The following is a 23,619-nucleotide window of genomic DNA, read 5'->3' on the forward strand; positions in this document are numbered from 1 at the left end:
CCCCTTCCCCTGGGTTCCTGGTTTTTAATTTGTAAAATGAAGGGATTGGGCTAGATCAGCTTTTTCCACTCAAGACCCTTTTTTGCCTAAGAAATTTGTATGTGTCCCCAGGTATATAGGAATACAAAATAGGTAAGCATAGCAAACCTTTACTGATAATAAATCATAATTCCACGATCTCTGCATTCAGGGATAAGACCCAGAGTTTAAAAAGCTTTGCCCTGGGTGATCTCTCAATTTTTTTTCTAAGATGGAAGTGTGGTATAGGGAAAAGAAAACTGAATTTGAAATCAGAAGCTTCAGGTTTGAATCTTACCTTTCCTACTCATCTTCCTATTTCTCAGTTTATATATCTATAAAATGAAAGATTTGGACCATATGGCTTGTCACATATTTTTAGCTCTAAATCCATGATCCTATGGTCTTTTTGATGACCACAGTCCTGTGTGACCCTTTAGCATGCACAGCACTAAGTCTCCTCTGCCCTAGCCACACTGCTCATTTTCCTAGAGGATTCAACTTGAGTCTCCCCCCTCCCCTGTTCCAGGAAGCCTCTCTTCCCTAGCCAGCCTCCCTTTGGTCCAGCCCTTCTACAAGTGCTTGTGGCCTCAGGGATGGTGAATGACTTCCTGTGTTGCTGCAATGAAAGTCCTATCTAGAGTTGGAGACCTGGATCCTCTGCCACTCCACAAGTGGTGTCCTGGGATTCAAAGTTAGAAAGCGTGGGTTCACATCCCCAACCTGCCAACCATCTGTGTGAACTTAGGCAGGTCATGTCCATTCCACAGATCCATGTCCTACTGTACAAGGTGAGGAGAATGGACTAGAACACCTCTAATGATCTTTCTGGCTATAAATCTTGTGATTTCTAAAATTCCTTCCTGGTCTGTCATTCTGTGTCCTAAGGCCTTCCAACTGTCACATTCCTTGTTCTAAAATTCTTGATAGTTCTAACATTATATTCTAGGGACTTTTCCAGTTCTCACATTCTCTACTATAAGGCTTCTGTCAGCTCTGACATTCTCTGTTCCCTCCCAGCTCTGATAATCTGTATTCTAAATCCCCTCCCAGTCCTGACATTCTGTGTTCTAAACCTCTCCCAGCTCTGACATTCTAGGTTCTAAAGTTCCTCCCAACACTGAAATTCTCTGTTGTAAAGTCCTTCCCAGCTTTGACATTCTTCTTTATATTGAGATTCCCTTTCAACTGTGACATTCCAAGTCCTATGTCTTCTTCCTATTTTTTCTATTATTGTCTGTACAATGACTGCTCTTTTTCTTTCTTTTTTTAATCAGTACCCCAGGATGTTTCCTGTGTACAACCTGTCCCCGCCTGAGTAGACTGTAATCCTCCAAGGGCACAGATTGTGTCTAAAGCTCCTTTTGTATTTCCTAGATTGCCCAGCACAAGACTCCAGAACTTATAACTGATGTCCAATCTCCAATTATTCCTGTTGCCATTTGGTCTTGAGTAGATAAGAATAAGAATAATAAATAATAATATTGCCTAATAACAACTGATATTTATGTAGCGTTTTAACTTTTGCATGTTACCTTATATACAGCCTGGATATAAAGCTTAAACCAAATCTCAAATTTCAAGCCACTAAAGCTTAAAGTTGCACTAAGACTTTTTGTCACATTGGGCCTGACCACAATAATCCCGTGGGGGAATTATGGTAACTATTATCTCATTTGATAGATGAGGAAAATGAAGCTTTGAGAGCTTAAGTGACAGGGGTTTGGATCCAGATCTTCTCATTTATGAGTCCATTGTGTCATCGCCTGGCTGATTTAAAGACCAACTAGCAAGCACTTATTAGGCACCTACTGGGTATCAGGCACTATGCTAAGTACTGGTGGTACAAAAACAGAAAAGAAAAAAAAAAACAGTCCCTGTCCTCCAGTAATTTACATTTTATCAGGGGAGACATTATATGTGCATTAGATATGTGTATATATTTGTGCAAAGACATAGGATATGGAATGCTGTGTATGAGGAATTGAACACATGACTGAATTACTGAGAATGATGCAGCAGCATTATCAAGGCTCTCTCCCTACAACAACAACCTTGTAGCTTGGGGGATTCTCAATGTTAATATTTTCATATTGTAGCTGAAGAAATCAAAGCTCAATAACTTGCTCATATCACACAGCTAGTGTTTACCACAGGATTCGAATCCAGGCCTCCTGAGTAACTCTGGTATTCTTCACCACATACTATTGTTGACACTTTACTCTCTCAGTGATCTCACCTCTTTTTGGACAGGATTTAAGTTGTAGGAAGAGTCTCACCCACTCTCTGCTCCTGTTCACAATAAACATGACTTGTTTCTCAGTAGCACTGAGCTCTGGCGTGCCTTGTGAAAGGAAATTCCTGAAAAACACCACCCTCAGCTCACAGACGAGCATATGTTACCACAACTGCCAGTGCCAACTGAGAATAACTGTGAAATGCAGACACGGACACCGTGGGTATCTGTACCTCCGGGGGAGCCGAGGTAGAGAGCCAAACACCTTACAGATGAGGGTGGAAAGAACTCAGAATTGAGAAAGACTGAGAATCAGAATACCTGCTGACAAATCTAAGCTCTACTGTTTACAATTGCTGTGGTTCTAGGTAGGTTACTCCCTTTCTTTCCCCTGGGGTCTCAGTTTTCCTATCTGTAAAATGGAGAGGGGAGGTTGGAAGGTTCCAATGACTTTGAATTGCAGCATCCCACAAGAGGTAATTTTGATAGACTTTGGGAAGAGACCTTAAAGACTATTTAGCTCCAATTTCTTGTTTTAAAGATCAGTTTTAACTAAAGTCCTGAAAGGTATATGAACCTGGTTAATATCCCTCAGTTTCAAATGCAAATACTGTGCTACTTCTGCTTTTTACCATAGTAAACCAGAAGGGAAGGGATAATTCAGAACAAGGCATGCAAGGTTTTGAGAGTCTATTAACTATACTTTGCATATACTTTTTTTAGGTGAGAAAACCACTGTACAACTATATTAAAACAACAAAATTTCATAATTTTAAAATGTGTTTAAAAGATTGAGAAGGGAAATAAGGAACAACCCTTCAGAATTAAGATTTTGGAGATAGAGGAGAGAATATGTTGGGGTTTGTTCCACTAAATTACCACTGGGGAAATGACTGTCCCAAATGGTGAGATATATTCTTCTCTTGATCCTCAACTCCTGAAAGGTAGCTGAGGCATTATCTCCATTCTACAGATAAGGACTTTGAGATCTACAGAAACTTCAAGGTCATATAAGATAATCACAGAGCCAAGACTAGAACTCACTTCTTCAAACTTCCAGGCTCTTTTGTCAGATCTTTGGTACAAAACAGAACCCCCCCTCCAAAAAAAATTTGTATTTCTTTTCCACAGCCAAGGGAGAATCAGATTGAAGCCTTCTCAGATGCTCGGGTGTTTCTCCCAAGACAATATATCTTCCTGAAAAACTCTTTGTCAATCATTTTTTTTTTTTTTTTTGCAAATCAATTGTTATTTAAAACATGGGAAAGTTACCGGTTATTTAAAAGGAGTCCTCTTTATAAGTATTTTTCTAATATGAAGAACCTCTTTTAATATGAATGAGGTCCCATAACATTTAAGCTCAGAGATTCACATATTGAATTTTCTACAGTGCCAGCTTCTATATATCATAAACAATGAATTATGCAGAGAAATGCTATAAAGAATATCCACAGGGAAATCATTTTTAAAAAGATGTGCCAGTTATACAGTAAAAGATGACTAATGGGATCATAGGATCATAGTTTTAAAGAGGACCTTTAGAGGTCATCTAGTACAGAGATAACAAAAGGGGTGCTGACCTACGCAGATCTGGTTTTCCATTTCCATTTCCTCCTCCAGCTAGATAAGGAAACTGAGGCAAATAGGGTTAAATGACTTGCCCAGTTAGTAAGTGTCAGAGGTGAGATTTGAACTCAGGAAGGTGTCTTCTGGATTCTAAGTCCAATGCTCTAGGTACTGTGGCGCCATCTAGCTGCCCTGGTAGGGCATTCTGCCTTGGTATATGAATCCCCGGTTTGATCAAAAAATTCTTCCCTTATCCATAGTAAAAAGTTGATCTAGTCTCTTTTTTGCCCTGACTTCACTGCAAGCTTGGATAACTACTTTCCCCCATTTGGTATTCAGTTTCCGATGAGATGGCCTTGATTTGACATATTGCTTAATTTCAATTACAATCTTTTCACTTTCCTCAAAAATCCTCAAAATCACTGGACTTCACCAATCTGTGCATGAGGGTCATCCCCTAAGTTGGAGACTTAGGTTGCAAAGGGAAAGAAGTGTGATGGATTCAGACAGCTGAAGACTAGCTAGAGATCTTTAGGAGTGGAATAGATCACTGGGGAGTTACTAGAAAGGAGCTTAGAGGTCAAGTCCCTGATTCCACCAGTGGGGCAACTAAAGTATGGAGAGTTTAAAATACTTGCTTCGGGGCATAAATCTAGTAGGGGACTGAGGTGGGATCTAAAGTCATCTTTTTATTCCAGGTCCAGAACGCCATCCAATATGCCATGCTAGTTCCTTTCATTAATTCTCCATCATATGAGGGTACTGGAATGGCATCTTGATGACTACCTGATTAAGGATATTGTAGAGGGGATTTTTAAGGTAATGATTAATTAAGCTGTATGATCACAGAGGTTCTGCCCAATTTTCATTTAGTGAGGTACTTCCCAATTCCTCTTATCTATATGGTCTTGCATAAGTCACCTCTTTTCTCAGGGACCAGTTTAGTTATCTGTTACCAAAAAGAAGAGGTAAGAATGGATAGTCTTAGAGATCTTTCTCAGACCTAACAATGTATGATTTTATGAAATGATGATCCTTCTAAAGAGAAATGAGATAGAAGAAAAAAGAAAAAGAGAAGAAGAAGAAAGGAGAAAGGGAGGGAAGAAGAAAGAAGGAGAGAGGGAAGGAGGGATAGACAGAGACAGGGAGGAATAGAGAGAGACACACACAGAGATAGAAACAGAGAGACAGAGTCAGACATAGAGAAAAAAGAGACATACAGAGAGAAGGAAAGAGAAAAAGGAAGAAAATAGAAAGGGGGAAAAAGATAAAATGATAGAGAGAGAGAGAAAGGGGAAAAAGAGAAGAGAGAAAGGAAAGGGAGAAGAGACAAAGAGAGACAGAGACAGAGAAACTGAGAAAGACAAAGAGACAGAAAATGAATAAAAGAAGAGATAGAGACAAAAGCTAAAGGGAACAAGAGTAAGAATTTGCTAGAGTCTAAGATTCTTTGCAGCTCTGTCTATAATCCTATAAATCATGATTTCACCAGCATGGGCATTACTGTCACTGAAATAAATTGTAAACATTCCACATGTTAAAGTCAGCGTTCTTCACCTTGTCTGTGCCATGGATCTTTTCTGGCGAAGTCTATACTAAGTAACCTCAGAATAATGTTTTTAAGCATATAGGATTACAAAAGAAACTGATTCAATATTATTGTATTCAAATATTATTGTAAAGTATTTTTACACTAAGTCCATGGACTCTAAATTAAGAATCTAGCAAATGGGCTTTGAGGCTTTGTGTGGCCCCAAAGCTCCTCTTTTGATGTTCACATGTCCTGAGATGGATTTGTGTTGAGAATGTTGAGAATGGAGATAGATTATAGATTTAGAGTTGGCAGGAACTTTAAGGGCAATTGATCCAACTCTCTCATAGGGCTGCAAATAGAACTGTTTCACCCTTTTTGTGGTGGCAAAGAACTGGAAACTATGGGAGTGTCTATCAGTTGGGGTATGGCTGTACAAACTATGGCAGACAAATTGTAATAGAAATAATGTAATATAAGAAATAAGGGAAGGGATGGTTTTAGAGAAACCTGATAAGATTTGTATGAAATGATGATGAGTGAAGTGAAGAAGAATCAGGAATATATTTCATATAATAACAACAACATTTTAAAGACAAAGAAATCCAAAATACTTGAGAAATCTGATTGATGAAGTGACTAGTTGATTATTCAATTATAGCGAACCTATAATGAAATATATTACTCAATTCCTGACAGTGAGGTGATGGACTCAAGCTGTAGAATGAAACATTCATTTTGGACAGGACCAATGAGAGAATTTGTTTTGCTTGACTACATATTTTTTTTAACAAGGACTTCATTTTTCTTTCTTTTCTTTCTTTTTTAAGGGGAAAAAGTTAATTATAATTGAAATTTCAGTTCAAACGGTCTAAGTTCCAAAAGAATTTAATCTCATTTTTCTTTAAGGAAAAAAAATGATGGGGAAATGAGAAGAGAGAAAAATAAATGCTTGTTAATCGAAAAAAGAAAAAAGAAAATGCTTCCCTATGCCCACGTGCACATATAAACATCAGTTTCCAATGTTCAACCCTGTAGGTCAGGGAAATGAGTGTTTGACAACCTCCCTCTCCATTTGGTTCCAAGTACTCTTTCAATATTGTCTTTCCACCAGAAACCAAGGAGGGCATGGCCATTTTCCTAGCAGTGTGAACACTTTTCCTGTGGGGAGGAAAAGAGCAATGGGAGAAGAGATGAGCCCCCACAAACAAATTCAACAGAGCTGCCGGAATCAACATTCCACACACAGAGCATCAAGCTCTGGGCTCCGGCTCCCCCATTATCTTTGGAGGGCACATGTTCCGTTGTCACGGCAACCAGAATCCTTCTACCAGCTCTATTATTCTAGGCACTTCCCTTCAGTCTGCCAGGTGCTAATGGTCCTGGAGTAAGGACAAGGGTAGAGAAACCTGGTAGGAGCAGGATAAGTGGGAGGCAAGCAGGGAAAAGAGCAGGGGAGGGGACTGAAAGAGGATAGCTCAGAAATGAAATCCAATGGATGATCTTAGCCAACCACTGGTCTTCATTGAGCTGGAATATTTATTTAACAAAGATTTTGGCTTGCCTCTAGCTGTTTCCAGTAGCAAGCCTTCCATTTTAACCTCCTGGGCCTCAGTTACTTTGTCTGTAAGATGAGGAATTTAGATTAAGTGTTCTAAAGTCCCTTCCAGCTCCAGATATAGGATTCTGAGACCTCAACAACAGCTAGACAGGTTATTATAATTTTCATTGCATGGATGAGGACACAGATTCAGAGGCCTTAGGGGAGTAGAATAAAAGAATGTTAGAAGTAGAAGGAACCTTCAAGATAATCCATCTGGCCCAATAACCTCATTTTACAGAGAAAGAAAGATATTGAGCCCCAGAGAGAGAAAGACACTTGGCTAGAGTTAGTGGTGTGTTTATATGTGTGTATATATATATATATACATATATATATGTATATATGTATATATATATATATATATATGTATATATATCCCCTGTCAAGGGGATTGTTTATGAGGTTTTTTGAGAGCAGGAATTTTGTTTTAGTATGCCCAGTGCTTAGCCCTCTTATTGATTGATCCATCGATATCCATACAAGCTAGAAAAATATGGGTTCCAAACTACTGTCCTGTTTTTAGGGAGCCCAGCTTGATATGCTTTCCCATAACTGCCCATGTAGACACTGCCTTCACTAGTCCTTAAGATCCTTGAAGCCTGTTTTTATCCAATGGTTCTGAAGCATGTACTTTTCTCCCTGCAAAGAATCACCCCCTGATATCACTACCCTATATAGACAATGAGCCTGAGTGATAGTGGATGCTTTTGGATAAGGGTTGCAGGGTCTGAGCTCTTCATTTGCATATGACAATGACATAGCCTTTTAAGCTCCCCAGTCACAATTCTAGTGGCGCCTTTTAACTCCTCTGGGGTTGAGATTTTCACTTAATATCCACGGTATAATTAACACTGCTACATCTGTACCATATCATTAATGGCATTCAATGCCATTCAAAGAAAGAGCCATTATCTTCCACTCAAGTCATTAATTTGGGGGAAGCTATTAGGAAGGGGGAAAATGGAGGAGGAAGCCATGCATGCTGATTTCCTTCCGCTCTTTTGGAGAATCACAGAATATAGGGACTGAAAAAGATTATAGAAGGAGCAGTCTCCATTTAATAAATAAGAAAACTGAGGCTCATAGAGGGAGATCAACTACCCAAGGTTATCTAGCTATTAGAGAATTGGAACTATGACCTAAATCTTCCCAACTCCCTCCTAGAACCAAATTCTTTTCGCTCTACTCCACTGTACTAAACAACTAGATTAAATATATCTTTCTAGACAAATTTCATGTATATATTTAGTAGACACTTACTTGGAATATTGGACAAGTCACATACTCTCTATGGACCTCCATTTCCTTATATGTAAACTGAGGAGATTAGAGCAGATGTTTTGTGAGACCCCATTCTAGCTCTAGGTCTTAAGAAATAAATAATAAATGTATATTTTCAAATATATCTTCCCATTGAATCTTTACAGATCTTGATAAAGCTAGAGCCCTACCTTCAAGTCCTCCCCACTTCTCCCTCTGTCTCTTACCCCTTCCTTCTCCATTAAATTAGATTCTTCATGCAAACTACTAGTAGGGATCACTGGAATGAATACCAAATTAAGGAAGATTGTTCCTAGCTCTCAACTCCAAGTTCTGTGAGCTTCTGTGATGTAGACCTATTGGCCATTTCTAGAAGAATGTGACTGGTCTGATGGTAGCTGCTTCTTTATTCAGGTCCTTTTAAGAGAAACTTGGCAAGAACAACAGAAGCCAACAGTACCTTCTTACTATGATTCAAAGATCTTGTTCAACCTATTGTGACCCTGTCCTGATGGGTTCAAATCCCCCCATGGGGTTTATTGAGTCACATAACCAGAGGAAAGTTAGAGGGAAAGCCTCTGTTTTAAGATGAAGGTGAGTATAAAAAGAGTAATAAATGATAGGCAGCAATAGCAACCAACAAGGGCAGGGGTCTTAGAGATCTTGGCCAACTCTATTACTTACAGATGAATCTCAGAATTAGTAGCTTGCTTGAGATTATACAAGGAGGCATATTGGGAACTGAAGGCAGGCACTCAGTTGTTAAATGTGGTTTTCCCCACTACATGAAGTTTCTGGACCCAGGAGAGGGGCTCGGGGCTTCAGGGCTGGGTAATCATAGGGGGAGGAATTGCTCTCTTATATGTGATGTAATGGGACGTGTCACTCCCTAAAGGGAAAAGATTAAATCAGCTTGTGATGGTTTGACCTGGAGACATGTGCTTCTGTCTGTGGGTACAGCCAATGACATTCACAGTCTGAAAGAACGCTCTTCCAGGTGTCAGCTGTTGGTTCTAAGAGGAAGTAATTTGGTAACAGAAAGCTTTTTGGATCTGGGGTCAGAAGCAGTAGTGGCAAGAATGCTGGGTGTGTTGTCAGAAGCCACCACCTACCTGATTCCATGATCCGAAGTCCCTGGATTGGTCTTTCTTGAAGGAGTGTTGGGAAGGAAAGCATGAGATTCCTTATCCCCTGCCCAGTGTGCAAGAATAAATATGTGCTGCCTCTCTATCTGACACTAACACTGGATCCCATTTGGTTTCTTCTGAACAAGGATCTAGAAAGGAGAATTCCTCTGGAATTTGATTTGCTTTGACCCAGGGATGTGGTATTTCCAACAGTAGTTCACAGAAGTAAAATTTGCCCAAAGGGCAATGGTTAGTGCCCAAAGGGATGACAATAGGCTTGGGTCAGCATAAACTGCTTGCTGCATGACTGTCCCTTGAATTGGAGTCAGGATGTTGCAGTTGTTATTGAGTTGTGTTTAACACTTTGCAATCCTATTTGGGGTCTTTCTGACAAAGATACTGGAGCGATTTGCCCAACTTCCTTTTCCCAACTCATTTTTACAAATGAAGAAACTGAGGTAAACAGGATTAAGTGACACTGCTAGTTGGGTTTAAAATCAGAGCTTCCTGATTCTAGGAATGGTGCTCTATCCACCGCACCATTTGACTGTTGGGAAGATAGTTCAAATTGTGCCTCAGACCTTTATTGGTAACTGAGCAAATCTGCCTGCCTGCCTGCCTCAGTTTCCTCAGTTATAAAATGAGTACCATAATAGTACCAATCTCCCAGGGTTGTTGTTAGACTCAAATGAGATAACTTATTTAAAACTCTTTGCAAACTTTAACGTATTCTATAAATGGTAGCTATTATATTATCATAGCAGCATGTGACATAATTGGAAAAGACTCGAAATATAAAATTGGATAACACTATAAATGTAAAATTGGAAGGGACTTAGAGGTTATTTAGTCCAACTTTTTCATTTTACAGGTGGGAGGTCTCCAGAGAGTCATGGGTTGTCCAGTCTAATCCAGAATTCAAACTTAAGGCTACTGCCTTTAAATTCACTGTTCTTTCTACAGCTCGAGGCTGATTTTTCAACCTTTATGGAGTTGTTGATTCATCTTCGTGGGAAGGCTATTCAGTAGTGGTGGACAAGCAATTCCCTTCTTGTTGGCTCCAGATTTGAGTGTGAAAGCCTAGGAATGAGTTGCCAAGGCTCAAAACAGAATACCACCTTTTCTGCCAGAGGAGGATGTGCCCTTAATGCCTGCAAGTGTTCGAGAGTGCTTTCCTTGACTTGTGTCCCAGGGAGTGAGAATGGCTCATTCATAACATCTCTTCTGTTCTCCTTTCTAGTGATCCCTGGCACCTGAGATAGAGAGGACTGTCTTCTGTGGATGGCAAGCAGGGATAAGCTACCAGATGGGTATAAAGGCTGACCCTGGGTGCCATCTCCTTACTGGCACACTTAGGAGCTGAGGGAAGATATTCAATTTCCAGAGGTGCCCTCTCTTCACTGTCCCAGCACTGTATAACTTAAAATTCTAGGTGAGTGAGGCAGAAGACAGGATCAAAGTTCTCATGAATCCCAAAAAGATCCTCATTAATTGCCCCTTCAGGATAAGGAGTGAAGGCATTGGACACCTGTCTTACAGAAGGAGAATGCATCTAACTGAAAGGGATCACATTGATTAATCAGTCCAGGAGTTCACAATCTTTTTTTTTTAATGTCAGTCTAAATCTTCTCAGAATGTTTTCAAATGTATAAAATAAACTACATAGGATTACAAAAAATTAATTTTATAGAAATAGTTATCAAAATATTTCCTCCCCCCAAAATATCATGGACCCTGGGGTATGAACCCTAGAAGTAGTCCATAGCCCTCATTTTATTAAAGGGGAAATTGGAAAGGTAAAGAGAGCAAGTGATTCAGGGCCACTCAGCTCCTTCATGATAAAGCTGGAAACAAAATTCTGTTTTTTTCTATCACTGGTCCAGTGGTCTATTTACAGAGCTGCACTGTTTGGGAAATAATAACTACAGGAGTCAGAGCTGGAAGGTATCTTAACAATTAGCTTTTTCCCACCTTCTTATCTTACAGTGAGAAAAGTAAGGCTTAAGTGATGTAATTTTTCCAATGTCATAAAATTAGGATTAATAGCCAGGACTCGGGAACAGGTCTACTGGCTTTGAATCCAGGGTCTCTACCCACCCAAGTGAATATGCCATGCTCCCTCCTCTTGTGACTGTCACCAAGAAGGGCTATTCTTTCAGGTTGAAAGTGGAGGGATATAGTAGATAGAATACTGGATTTGACTCAGGGAGATCTGAATTTGAAATCCTCCTTAGACGCTTCTTAGCTATATGACCTCAGGCTTAATCTTACTGATGTTCAGTTTTCTTAGTTGTAAAAGGAGAAAATTTGATTAATTGGCCCTTGAGGACCCTTCAATGTAAACCTAAAAATTTGGTGGTCTAGTGGAGTGTTCAGCTGCTAGGTTGTGCAGTGGACAGAACATTGGGTCAGGAATCAGGAAGACCCTAGTTCAAATCCAGCCTCAATCACTTAGTAGTTTAGCTGTGTGACCCTGAACAAATCACTTAGCCTCTGCCTGCCTCAGTTTCCTCACTTGTAAAGTGATAATAATAATGATAATGATAATAATAATAATAATAATAATAATAATAATAACACCAATAATAATAATAGCCCCTACCTCCTAGGATCATTGTGAGGAGAAAATGAGATTTTTAAAAACAAAAATTTTAAAAATCTGCTTAGCATAGTAGACACTATATAAATATTTATCTCCTTTTTTTCCCCTCTAGTTAGAGGACCTGATGTTTACTACCTGTGTGAGTGTGACATTAGGCAAGCCACTTACCTTCACTAAGTGTCTTTTCCCTCATGGACAAAGTAAAGGGGTTCAATTAAATGGTCTGAGGTACCTTTTAGCTCTCTGATTTTGTGTGAGCTATTGTTCCAATTATTATTAATAAAACATGTCAACAGCTATATCCACAGAAGCACATAGCCTGTCCCAAGGTCATAACAGCAAACACGGATTTGTCCCTTCCTGGCATGGATGACTCTGGAACCCCAAGGCAGCCTGTTCCACTGAGATGCAATCCTACCCCCCTTTGAGAACGTCACAGCCAATCACATGGCAAGTTCTGACCACCTTGTAATTTCCAATTTGCAAGAAATATAAAAATAGACAAATGTTCACTGTGGGCAGCTCAGATCGAATTGGATGCCATCTCGTTGTCATATCCGATCAAGTAAAACCTAAATGACCGCTCCATTCGCTACCTTCTATCTCATCCATAGGAAATTGGTTCTCAAAGACAGCGATACTATTTAGAAAATTATAGAAGGGTACAACCCTCCAATATCTGATTATGTTTTCTTTGGAGTAGATAAACACAGCAAGAACTCACATTTATATCTTGAAGCCTATACATCAATTTCATCACAACAATTCTGTGAGGTAGATTGTGCAAATCTTATCATTTTCATTTAACAAATGAGAAAATGGAGCCTCGGCAAAGGCAATTGAATTGCTCTGGTTACAAAGCTAATAATTGTTGGTCAGTCCCAACATGCTTTCACCACACTATACCTTTTCTCTGCTATGCAGTAAGAAACGAGATAAATATGATTAAGTTAACTGAGGGCAGAGAATTTTTGTTTGGTTTTGTAATCAAAGAGCCTGGTACCTTGCCTCATACATAGTAGGTACCTAATAATTGCTTATTGAATTGGATTAGATTATATGATTGGGAGCATAGACTGTATACAAAATATGCAAGTGGACCTCTGAGAACCTGTTGAAAGGGGGGTGTGCACCAAACACCGGGATGTGGATGGAGAAGGGGGAATCAAATAACCTTTTAGATCCTGTCCACATCAAATTCTAGGAGTCTAGGGACCAATATATGATTCATTTTTAAAGACTGCTTCCACAGTATTAAAGGGTATCGTACTGTTTATTAACTCTGACAACAGCACTAAGAACCATAGGATCTTAAACCATAGGAATTAAAACTAGAACATTTAAAGGTTATCTAGTCTAATTCTTTATTTTGACAGGTGAAGAAATAGAATTCAAGGAAGAATCAAGTAATTCGGTTTAAATTTCAGTTGGGAGTTAAATCCAAGTCTTCTGATTTCAAAAATCCAGTCTTTCCCCACTATATCATGTAGCCATTCTTGTTTATATGAGTTTGTTGTATATTGTGAGATTGGGGGCTCTCCTATGATATGCAAGCCTGCCCTGTGACTTGACAATCAGTTATATAATGCCAGGCTACAGTCCATTTATCATAATCACTCTCCTCTGAAACACACCTGTCATCCCCATCACTCATTCCCTCAATTAATTCATCCACAAAATGGCTCATTCTCCAGATAGCTGGACAGCTCCTGCTGCCACCCCCATACCATCTTTCCTTAGCCTTGGCTCATGTCAAAGCAGCCATCTTCTGGACCACATGGTAGTGACCCCAATAGCTACCCTGCTATTCTATTGGTTTCCCAGGGAGGCAATAAGAAAGAGGTTGAAAATGGTGTGGGGTCTGCCTGAAAGCTACTTTGGCAACAGGCTCTAGGAAGCCCTCTTTTTTGGCTTCATTTTGGCATTTAGCGCTTACAGCTTTTCCCCCCTATAATGCACCAATTCATTCCAATTACCTCTGGAGAAAGAGAAATGCAGGCAAAAGCCTGAAGGACTAGGGAGTGGGAGCCAAATCCATGGAGGCAGTTGAAGAGGCACTGCCATGGCTTGTGATTAACAAGCCATTCAAGCCAGGAAAAAGGGGAACTGCTGTTTATTCCAATCAGAGTCAATGCTGGGCTTTTTCATTACTAAAGGAAATGTGTCTCTCTACACCATATTATGGGCAGAGAAAGGCTTGGGACATTATACATGGTTGAATTGAGAGGGTATACAACCAGACATAGAGAGGTCACTGATAGAACATTTCTCTCTTACTTTAGGTTGTATAGGAGAGTTAAATGGCACTAATTCAATTTAGCATCAGGACTGCAACTGATGAGTGAATGTTCATAGTGATTATGTCATTGTCTCCCTTTCTCTGGGGCTTCGGAGTTTATTTACCATCTTGAAGGATCACAGAACAGGTGGACAGTCATTCAGTGAAGGCCAGTTTTGAATTTTAGCCACCTGTCCTCTCTAGGGTTAGCAGATATGGTTAAGCAATATGGATTTCAAGGATGAATGGAATGAAAGGTTATCCCACTTTGGTCTTTGGTTATTCTCAAATAGAAATCTCACCCAGTGTTCTGAATATAGAGACTGGGTTTTTTTTATTGTTGTTTACTTGGGGTTTTTTGGCCTTTTTTTTTTCTCTTGAATCTCCGGTGCTTAGCACAGTTTTTGGCACATAGTAGGTGTATAATAAATGCATGTGATTGCCAACTTGTCGATATCATCTTTGGCTATTCTCGAATAGTGATCCCATTTTATAATCAGCTGGTTATTTTAAGCTACCTTAACTATGGAAGTAATAATGCTTATGGGTTTGTTGATTATGCTGAATAGAACCAAAGAGGCAAGATTTGACATTCAGCTTATAAGCTACTTACATGCAAGAAGGAAGCAGAAAAAGACATTTTCTAATTCTGACTGGCTCAGGCTGTCTATGCTACTGAAAAAGGAAATACGCCACTAGGACCCTTCTTTATGCAATGCCAAACAAATAGGCTGACCTTTGTTCTAGGCTGTATTTTATATTGAACTCGAGACATCTATGAGACCTTCATAAAAAAGAACCAAGAGTGTTACTTTTAAGAAAACTAAGGGCTAGAAGGGTCCTTGGAGATCATCTGGTCCCCATCCCTTACTATATAGGGATAGTTCAGAGAAGAATCCTGGCTTGTTCAAGGTCACACAGCTAGTGAGCAGCAGAGCTGGGACTAGAACCCAGATCCTACAGCTCCTGATCCAGTGCTCTTTCCACCCCAAATAAAACCTTCTGACAGCACATTCCCTTAATCTTGCACCATGGAATTGCTGAAATAGGATGCCATCAGAGGTAGTTGTCAATTGCAATCTGAATTTGTATTCATTTCTTTCAGGAGATATTTAGGGCACTAAGTTTGATTACACAGAAGAGAGAATCACAACCTTATGTATCTTTTTTCGCCAGACACTGCCTGAGCACTTACTGTATGCTTGGTATTACACAGTATGTTTCCCTGAAGGTAAAATCAGAGGTCCCTCAGGACCCCAGGATTGTTGTACATATTGCCTCAATTCATTTATTGTTGAATTCTCTTGCTTTCTTTTGTAGCCTAAGTCTCCCCCTCCCCCCATTTCCTGAGTAAAACATAGCAAGCATTCCCTGATGTTTGGGAAACAGCATTTTTTTTTTCATACAGATTTGGGGAAGTCCTTGCATCTTGCTAACCATCTGTCCAGCAGGGAGCAGGCAAAGCCCTCAAAATTGTAGGGTCTACTCCTCTGGGGTAGTTCTCTTATTCTCATCTATCCTCTCCTCTACTCCTTGTGACTGCTTAGCTGTTATTTCAATTCACCTTGGAAGCCTCAGCTCAGGCTGCCGTTCCTCTCTGAAACAAGCCCGGCTCTATTCTTTGTCTCCACCATTGCCCCTGGACCTGCTGTTTGTCCTCGCACCCACCACGGATCCAGCTCTTGGCTCAAAAGCTCCCTTTGTTTTCCTCTCAGTGTTTCAGCATGACTATCGCCTCAACCATTTTGCTCTGCTTGTTTTTAGAAATGTCAATACGTATGTCCCAGTCTTCAACTTCTAAGGTCAAGGTCATCTCACTGCCCCGAACCTGGGTAATGGAGAATCGCCCGATTCACAACTGATTAGGGGAAAATGGGATGGAAATTGACCATTTTGTTGGCTCCGTTGGCTTGGAGGCAGCAGAGGCTCCCCGCACCCTCCCCTACATTGCCCAGAAGAAAGCAAATTGTTCTTGTTCTTTGTAGACTCCCCAAGGGAGCATTTACCTAAAATTCACTGCTGACCTCTTTTGGGGGTCTGAGGTCCCCCATCTTCTCCTGCGACCTTGGGTTCTCCATTAAATAAACCGCTTGAACATTTATTTTTGAAAAAGTTCACGTCAAAAGAAAATGTTCTCAATACATAATTAGTATGTACATTAGACCTCTTCTACCCGCCCCCCCCCCCACTTCATCTTGTGAAAGCAGTGACAGGCCAAGAGGGAGATTCGGAACAAGAAGCGGCGGCAGTTCAGACGTTCACTTACGAAGCTTTGCTGTTCGGAAATTCTTCAAGACAAAAGACTTGGAGCTTTCTGGTTTGGGATCTTAACCAGAGGAAAAGGTTGGTCTCCTTGGGAGGCAGGACTTTGGAGGGGAGGAAAAAATCAGTTTTCATTTTTAATGAAAATGTCGCCAGACCGAACCCCAGTCCTTAAGCATTACCCTTGGGGCTGGACGGGGGAGGGGGCAAGACCGAGAGTGGGAGGGGGTTGGGGGTGGCGGAGGCAGCGGTCACACGAGAAAAAGGTTCCAGAGGAAAATGTGGGACTCCTTACATCTCCCCTGACCCAAACCTAGAACTCATCTGAAACGCCTCAAGATTCCACCTGTACCACAAGTTGGACGCAGCTGTCACACACGGAGATGACACAACAGTGGCCCACAGGTAACAGAACAGCTGTCCTGCAGCGAGTCTTGAAACACAAAGCTAACCCATCGGAGAGACCCTCGAAGCTCCGTTTGCAAAGAGCCCCAGGGGTTCTTTTCCTTAGCCGTCCCGATCAGGGGTTCAGAGGTGTCTCGGACCTCAAGTTCCAGACACCCTCGCGGCTACCAGCCCCTGGAAGAATAACTGGGCTATGGGGTTGGGGGCGCTGACACGGAAGGGACAGATCACGGGGATGGGGGGAGGGCTGGCTCGGGAGGGAAGGCATTCGAGGCGATCGTCGAGAGCCCAGCTCCGGCCGAGAGTTGGGACTTGGATTGGGAAGGGAAGGCAGTTAGCCCCCAAATGCTGGGAAGGATGGAATCAGGAGCCTAGAAGAGCTCCCGTCTCTTTTCCATACTGGAACAGGAGGAGTGTGGTTTGCCCAACACTCTCCCCAAATTCTCTAGGGAGGACCCCAGTTCAGTTGGGAAAACGGGTAACGGGGCAGATGTTCCCAATTCTAGTCTCTCTCTCTCTCTCTCTCTCTCTCTCTCTCTCTCTCTCTCTCTCTCTCTCTCTCTCTCTCTCTCTCTCTCTCTCTCTCTCTCTCTCTCTCTCTCTCCTCTCTCTCTCTCTCTCTCTCCCTTCCTCCCTCCCTCCCCCTTTCCCCCTCTTTCCTACCCTCAATTTTTGCTCTCCTCGCCACCCCTCTGAGAACCCAACACCGCCCCCCTCCCCTCTTCACCCCCGAGTTCTTTGGGATAAGAAGGCGCAAGGTTCAGCTCCAGAGGGAGGCTGTCCAGCCTCTTTCCCCGCGAGACGGATGTGGGTCCCGGGTAGTCACCCCTTCGTTCCCCGCACCCCTCCGGGAGCAGAGAACCCCGAAGCAGTCAGCCAGCCTTCCTACCTGCGGCCGGGACCGGGGCCGGGGCCGGGATGGGACCTGGCCGGGCCGGGCCGGGACTGCGCTCCTGGGGCGGCTGGAGGAGGCGCATGGGCCGGTTACGGCTCCGCTCGGTCCGCTGCGCTCTGGCGAGCCGCGTCGCGCTGCCCGAAGCCAGGCAGCACCGTTGTGATCATTCGCTCCCGCTCCGCGCTCTGCTCTCCACTCCTCACTCGCTCGCTCCCTCGCTCGCTCTCCTTCCCCAGCTCCGCAGCTCGCCAGAGGAGGGGCGCCGGAGCCGCCGCTCAGAGCCCAGAATGGGCACCCGGGGGCGGGGCCGGGCCCGAGCCAGCCCACCCCCTTCCTCCTCTCCTCTCTTGCCCTCCCCCCCTCCAGCCCAGTGTTCCTCAGTACAGAGCGCTCCCTTCCTCTCGGCCTCCCTCCTTCTCCTTTCTCCCCCTTTCCCCTTCTTTTTTTATTCTCTCCTCCCTCCCTTCTCTTCCGTCTTTTCCGCTCCCTCGACTTCTCCCTGTCTCCCTTCTCCTTCTATTTCCTCCCGCTTTCCATCCTCTCTCTTCCTCTCCCACCTTTCTTTTCTCTTTCTTTGCTGCTTTTCTATCTACTTCTCGCTCTTTCTGGGTTTTTGGCCCTCACTTCTCTTTGTCTATCCTTTACCTTTCTCTCTTCTGCCATCCTTCTACCTCTTTCTTCTTTTTCCATTTCTCCTGATCCACTTTTTCTCTCGCTTCTCCTGTTTCCTCCTTTCCCTTTCTCTTTCCATCCTCTTCCTCTTACATCTTCATTTTGTTTTTACTCCTCCATCTCTATTCCCCTTCCATTTTCTAGCCGATCTTCCTTTTATTTCCACTTTTTTTCGTCTTTTTCTTCAACTGCTCTTCTCCTTCCTCTTCGCTTCCCTCCCGCCATTCTTTCTTCTACCTTTCCCCTCCTCTTCCCTCCCTCTTCTGTTGCCTTCTTTCTTATTCCCTCTCCACTTTCCCTTTTCTCACATCTTTGGTCTCCCTTCCCATCCCCTTCCCAGGCGTCTCGCCTGAAGCTGTCCAAATATCTGAGGTCTTCATTTCTCCCAAGCTGGTGCCATGGGCATTTAATTTGGATAGCCAAATACCTGGAGGAAAATTTCCTTGGGGGTAGAAGCGAGGGATAGTGGTGATAAGGGAAATGAAGGGAAGCAAAGACTGAGATGTGGTAAGATTGGGGAGAGTGTCGACCCGCGGACCCAAAGAAAAATCCTATTTCTCTTTGCTGCAGAGGTAGGAATAACAAAGTGCCAGGACTCAGAGGAAGTGATACATGTAGAGGTATTTGTGTGAGGCAAAAAAAACTATGGCTGCAGGGCTCCTCTCCTCCCAGAGGCCCTAATAATTCTGCTCAAGGTCTCAAATTCCCATCTCTTCTGAAAACCACTCTTGGAGCCAGAAATTTATTTATTTTAGAAAAAAAAATTAGAAAGAGTGCTAACTTGTGCTCTCCGGGAATGCTTTAGCAGCAGCACTGCCTAGGGGGAAGCAGCTGAATGAAATGACCCCACAATCCCTTGTAGCCTGCAAATTGTACAGATTGTAGATTGTTTTCCTGGGACTTCCCAGTTCCTTGAACCAAATATGGACAGGACCAATGCAGAGGGGTGGGTATTTAACAGAATAGAGACAATGTAATGGGCTGGACACTTTGTCCATACCTCCAAAAGCTATTTTGCATTAGATTACATTGTAAATAATTAGTCAGTAGAAGGGGCTTCTTTGTGAGTCTTCTACCCCTGGAGCCCTTAAGTTCTCAATCTACAAGGCAAATTTGTAACTTATCTTTATCATGTTCCAGTGCCCAGAACCATCAGTCTTTTTGGCAGCACCTTTCTTTTCAAAGCTAGTCCCTTAGAAGAATAACCCACCCCTCTCATTTCTAGACAACCTTCTTGTCCTTTCACTCTCCCTCCAAGTATTCTTCTGAAAGTAGTACTGAGCAAGTTTGGAAAATAACCTCCTGACTATGTTTGTGTCTGTCCACCAGATGCTTTGAGCTTGTACTACAACACATGTGTCTTATCACAAAATAAACATAAAGGAACTGTAGAGAGCAGGATTTTCTTGCAATAAAATATGCACATTTATAAAAAGTATTAATTCTTTATGCATCCCATTTGAGTCCCAACTCCCACCCCTTCTCCAAGCATCTGTTTCCCTTGCTTATTGCTGGATCCGATTAAAGGATACCAATAACTTTGCAATTGCCAAATCTAAGAGTCTCCAATATGAGTTCAAAGGGATCTTGGAGAATATCTGATCCAGTTACCTTCCACCATTCCTCCCATATGAAGCTTCAAGAAAGAGGTAGTAAACATGCTCAATATCTTATAACAAACATTTATTTTGGTGCTTACTGTGTACCATTTACTATCTTAGGCTCTGGGAGTACAGACAATTCCTTCCCTCAAGTAGATTACATTGTACTTGGGATGGTGCTGTATATGTAGCACGTACACAGATAAGTGAATATAAAGCAATGTACAATAAATAGAAAATAATTAGGGAGGACAATTAGGAAAGGACTCATTTCAAAGGCGTCATTTGAGCTGAAGCTTTATGGGAGTTAGGGCTTGCAAGAGGCAGAGATGAGGGTAGAGGGTATTCCAGGTATGGGGTAAAGCTTGGGCAAAGGAAAAAAAGCCTACATCATTTTCATTTTATTTTTTAATTGGCAGCTAGGTGGTGCAGTAGATATAATGCTGGCCCTCAAGTCAAGAAGAACTGAATTTAAATCCAGCCTCAGACACTTATTAGCTGTGCTACCTTAGCCAAGTTAAGTTAACTGCTTTCTGCCTCAGTTTTCTCAACTGGAATATAAGGGTATTATTATTAGTACTTACCTTTCAGAATAGTTGTGAAGATCAAATGAGATAATATTTGTCAAGTGCTTAGCACATAGTAAGAACTACTTAAAAGCTAGCTATTATTTATTCCAATTTTTTCACAAATATCCCTTCCCCTAAAGAAAAAAACCAAGCTATATATTCCATATATTCTAGAACTATAATAAACAATATATTCTAACAAATGGACATATTGACTTGTGATAGGTAATATAGTTTATTACCCTGGGAAGGAAGGCTGAAACCAGATAGTAAAGAGCTTTTAAATACGCATCAGAAGAGTTTGTATTTTAGTTTAGAGGCAAGTGGGAACTTTTGAAGCTTCTAGACCAGGAAAATTACACATTGATTTCTGCTTTAGCAATAACAATTGCCTTTCCCCTATATTGCACAAAGTTAGAGGTCAACATTTTCCTTGATCCTTCTTCCTACCCATAATTCCAATTAATTGAATACTCTGATAGTTAATTCCTCTGACCTGGCATATTCCTAAGTACTATTTCTTTAACTCATAATTCAGACTCACTATCTTTTACAGCAAATAAATAAAAAAAATCTCTTCCCCTTATGACCTCTACACAAGCACTTATCCCCATTTAGAATAGCCCCAGCCCTCCCAGTCCGTAGCCTCTTCTGATCTCACCTTTTACAGTGATTTCTGGATTTTCTTCCCTGTAATTAACAAACTCAACTTCATCTTTAATTTTTTTCTTTCACACTATTTTCACCCACTGTTTACAAAAATCTGACTTTCTGCAAAAATCTGATTGATTGCCACACATTTGGGAATTTCTCTCATACCAGCAAGAGATGATGGCTTTTTCTGGTCACTTCTAGACTGTCTTTGTTGCCATCTCTTAGCAATTTTTCCTTCATCCTGCTTCATTTCATCTGTCTAGTAACTCTGATTAGATTATTGTTATAGTCATCTTTTAGCATCCCTCTTCCTCTTTTCTTAGTTTGGACCTGTCTTACAACCTTCTTCATCTCAACCCAAGCTCTCATCTTTTACCTTTTAGATATTGACACTAATGACCTTCAGAATATTTGAATTTTATTTGAATTGAATTTTAATTTAACAGCATTTAAATGACCTTCTCCTCTTCTTTGACCAGGAATCTTATCCTATCTCAGTCTGAAATTCCCTTCCCTACTTACTTCTCTCTCTCTGTCTCAGTCTTTTGCAACTTCTTCTTCGTCATTAATATGACTTTAGGTTCTTGAGGTTCTAGTTCATTAGCCCAAGTCTCATTTTATTTTCCTTATAATCTTGATGGCATCATTAACCAATTCAACAGTACTTCACATTTATGTCCCTTACTCTTTTGTCCTGCCATTCATGCCTTGAATCTTTTCAACTCCAGGTTGGGCCCTATGGCCTATCTACCTTCTCCACTCCTACCCCCATAATAATGAAAGAAAGCATACAACTCTGTCAAGTTAACTACAAATCCATGTTTCCTAAATACAACTGGATCTTCACTGCCATGTGGCAAATGCTTTAGCTAAATCTGCTTGATTCTTTATCAAATATCTCCAGGGAGTCTTGTCAATTTTTTTCTCATGGACTCAATGCCAGTCTCCTTCCTATCATTTGGTAAATTACTTACTCTCCTTTAGTAAAAAGAAAAATTAAGGTCAACCATGGCAGATTCTCCTATCCCCCTTAACCATCCAGCTAATCAGGCACCAAACATTTAATGAGTGTTCTCTGTATATTACTAACTACACCGTAATATCTCTATATATTCACCAACCTAGATTTGCTACAGCCTCAGAAAAGGAGAGAACCCCTGTCTTTGCCAAAGTTAATCCTTGTATTTGATTTATTCCTTTCTGTCTCCTCAAAATTGCTGCGACAGTGATCTTTTTACCTTTCCACCTCATCTTCAAATGTTCCCTTATTTTCTGGCTCGTTTCTAGCTTCCTTCAAATACACTCAGATCCCCACCTTCGCTGGATCCTGACATCCCTCAAATGATTGATCATTCTTTCTGTCTCTTCCCTTATTTCACTTTAATGCCTAGAGTTCTAGCTTCCCATCATTACCTCCACTTCCTCAGCAATTCATTCACTCACTGGCCCTTTGCAATCAAGTTTCCAACTCTACCATCTTACAGACAACATTCATTCAAAGGTTACCAGTAATTTCTTAATTGCTAAATCCAGTGGCCTTTTCTCAATCCTTTCTTCTTCCTCTCAACCTTTCTGCAGTTTTTGTCACTGTTGAGCCCTTCCTACTCCTCTGGGATATTTCCTCCTCCCTTTACTTCCTGGCCTAGGTCCATACTAGATGGCTTCAATCTAGTTCTTTTTGGCATCATGAAGAAATAAGGATAAGGCTGCTACAATTTTTGTAGATATTGATTCTGGCTCATGCTGGCTCATAGTTTTGGAAAAACATTCACCCAGGATGAGGCAGTACTTTCCTATTTTCTAGATCTGCTATTTGTTTGGATGATTGGCTAAGAAGGAAGGACAAAAGAGGAATTTCCATAGGTGTTAATGGCAGTTCATCAAGAAAGATCTTCACCCAAATGTTTTCTGTCATACTTATCTACTTTCTGAATGTCTTTATTTTAATTTAATTTGTTTTTATTTAATAGTATTCCATCTCTCTTTTAATATTTTCTATTCAATGGAACTCCTCTTGGAAATTCTTTCCTACCTAGGCTTGTATGATAATTTTCTCCTGGTTCTCCTAACTCTCTGACTGCTTCTTTTCAGTCTGCTTTGCTGGTTTATCGGCACCCTACTTCTTTCTTCCAAAGCACACACACTCTCTCTGTCTCTGTCTCTGTCTCTGTCTCTATCTCTGTCTCTGTCTGTCTGTCTGTCTGTCTGTCTCTCTCTCCCCCTTTATTATTTCCATTTGTTGATCCCAAAGCTTCCATGGGTTCAATTATCACTTGTAGTTATAGTAGTAGACTATATTCATTCATAATCTATCTCTTCTGAACTGAAGTATTTATATGT

The 23,619-nt window shown here is 41.3% G+C and overlaps 1 protein-coding gene across 1 annotated transcript in view; it reads right to left on the reverse strand.

The window, feature by feature from the left end:
* The window catches only part of SLC6A1 (solute carrier family 6 member 1), a 58,120-nt gene extending 40,103 nt beyond the window's left edge, over nucleotides 1-18,017 (reverse strand). Inside the window, exon 1 of the mRNA XM_074283906.1 lies at nucleotides 17,778-18,017. The gene's annotated coding sequence lies outside the window, so the exon portion shown is untranslated. The remainder of the gene's footprint in view (nucleotides 1-17,777) is intronic.
* Nucleotides 18,018-23,619: the final 5,602 nt, after the last annotated feature.

Source organism: Sminthopsis crassicaudata, chromosome 1, assembly GCF_048593235.1.
Source record: "Sminthopsis crassicaudata isolate SCR6 chromosome 1, ASM4859323v1, whole genome shotgun sequence".
Taxonomy (NCBI): domain Eukaryota; kingdom Metazoa; phylum Chordata; class Mammalia; order Dasyuromorphia; family Dasyuridae; genus Sminthopsis; species Sminthopsis crassicaudata.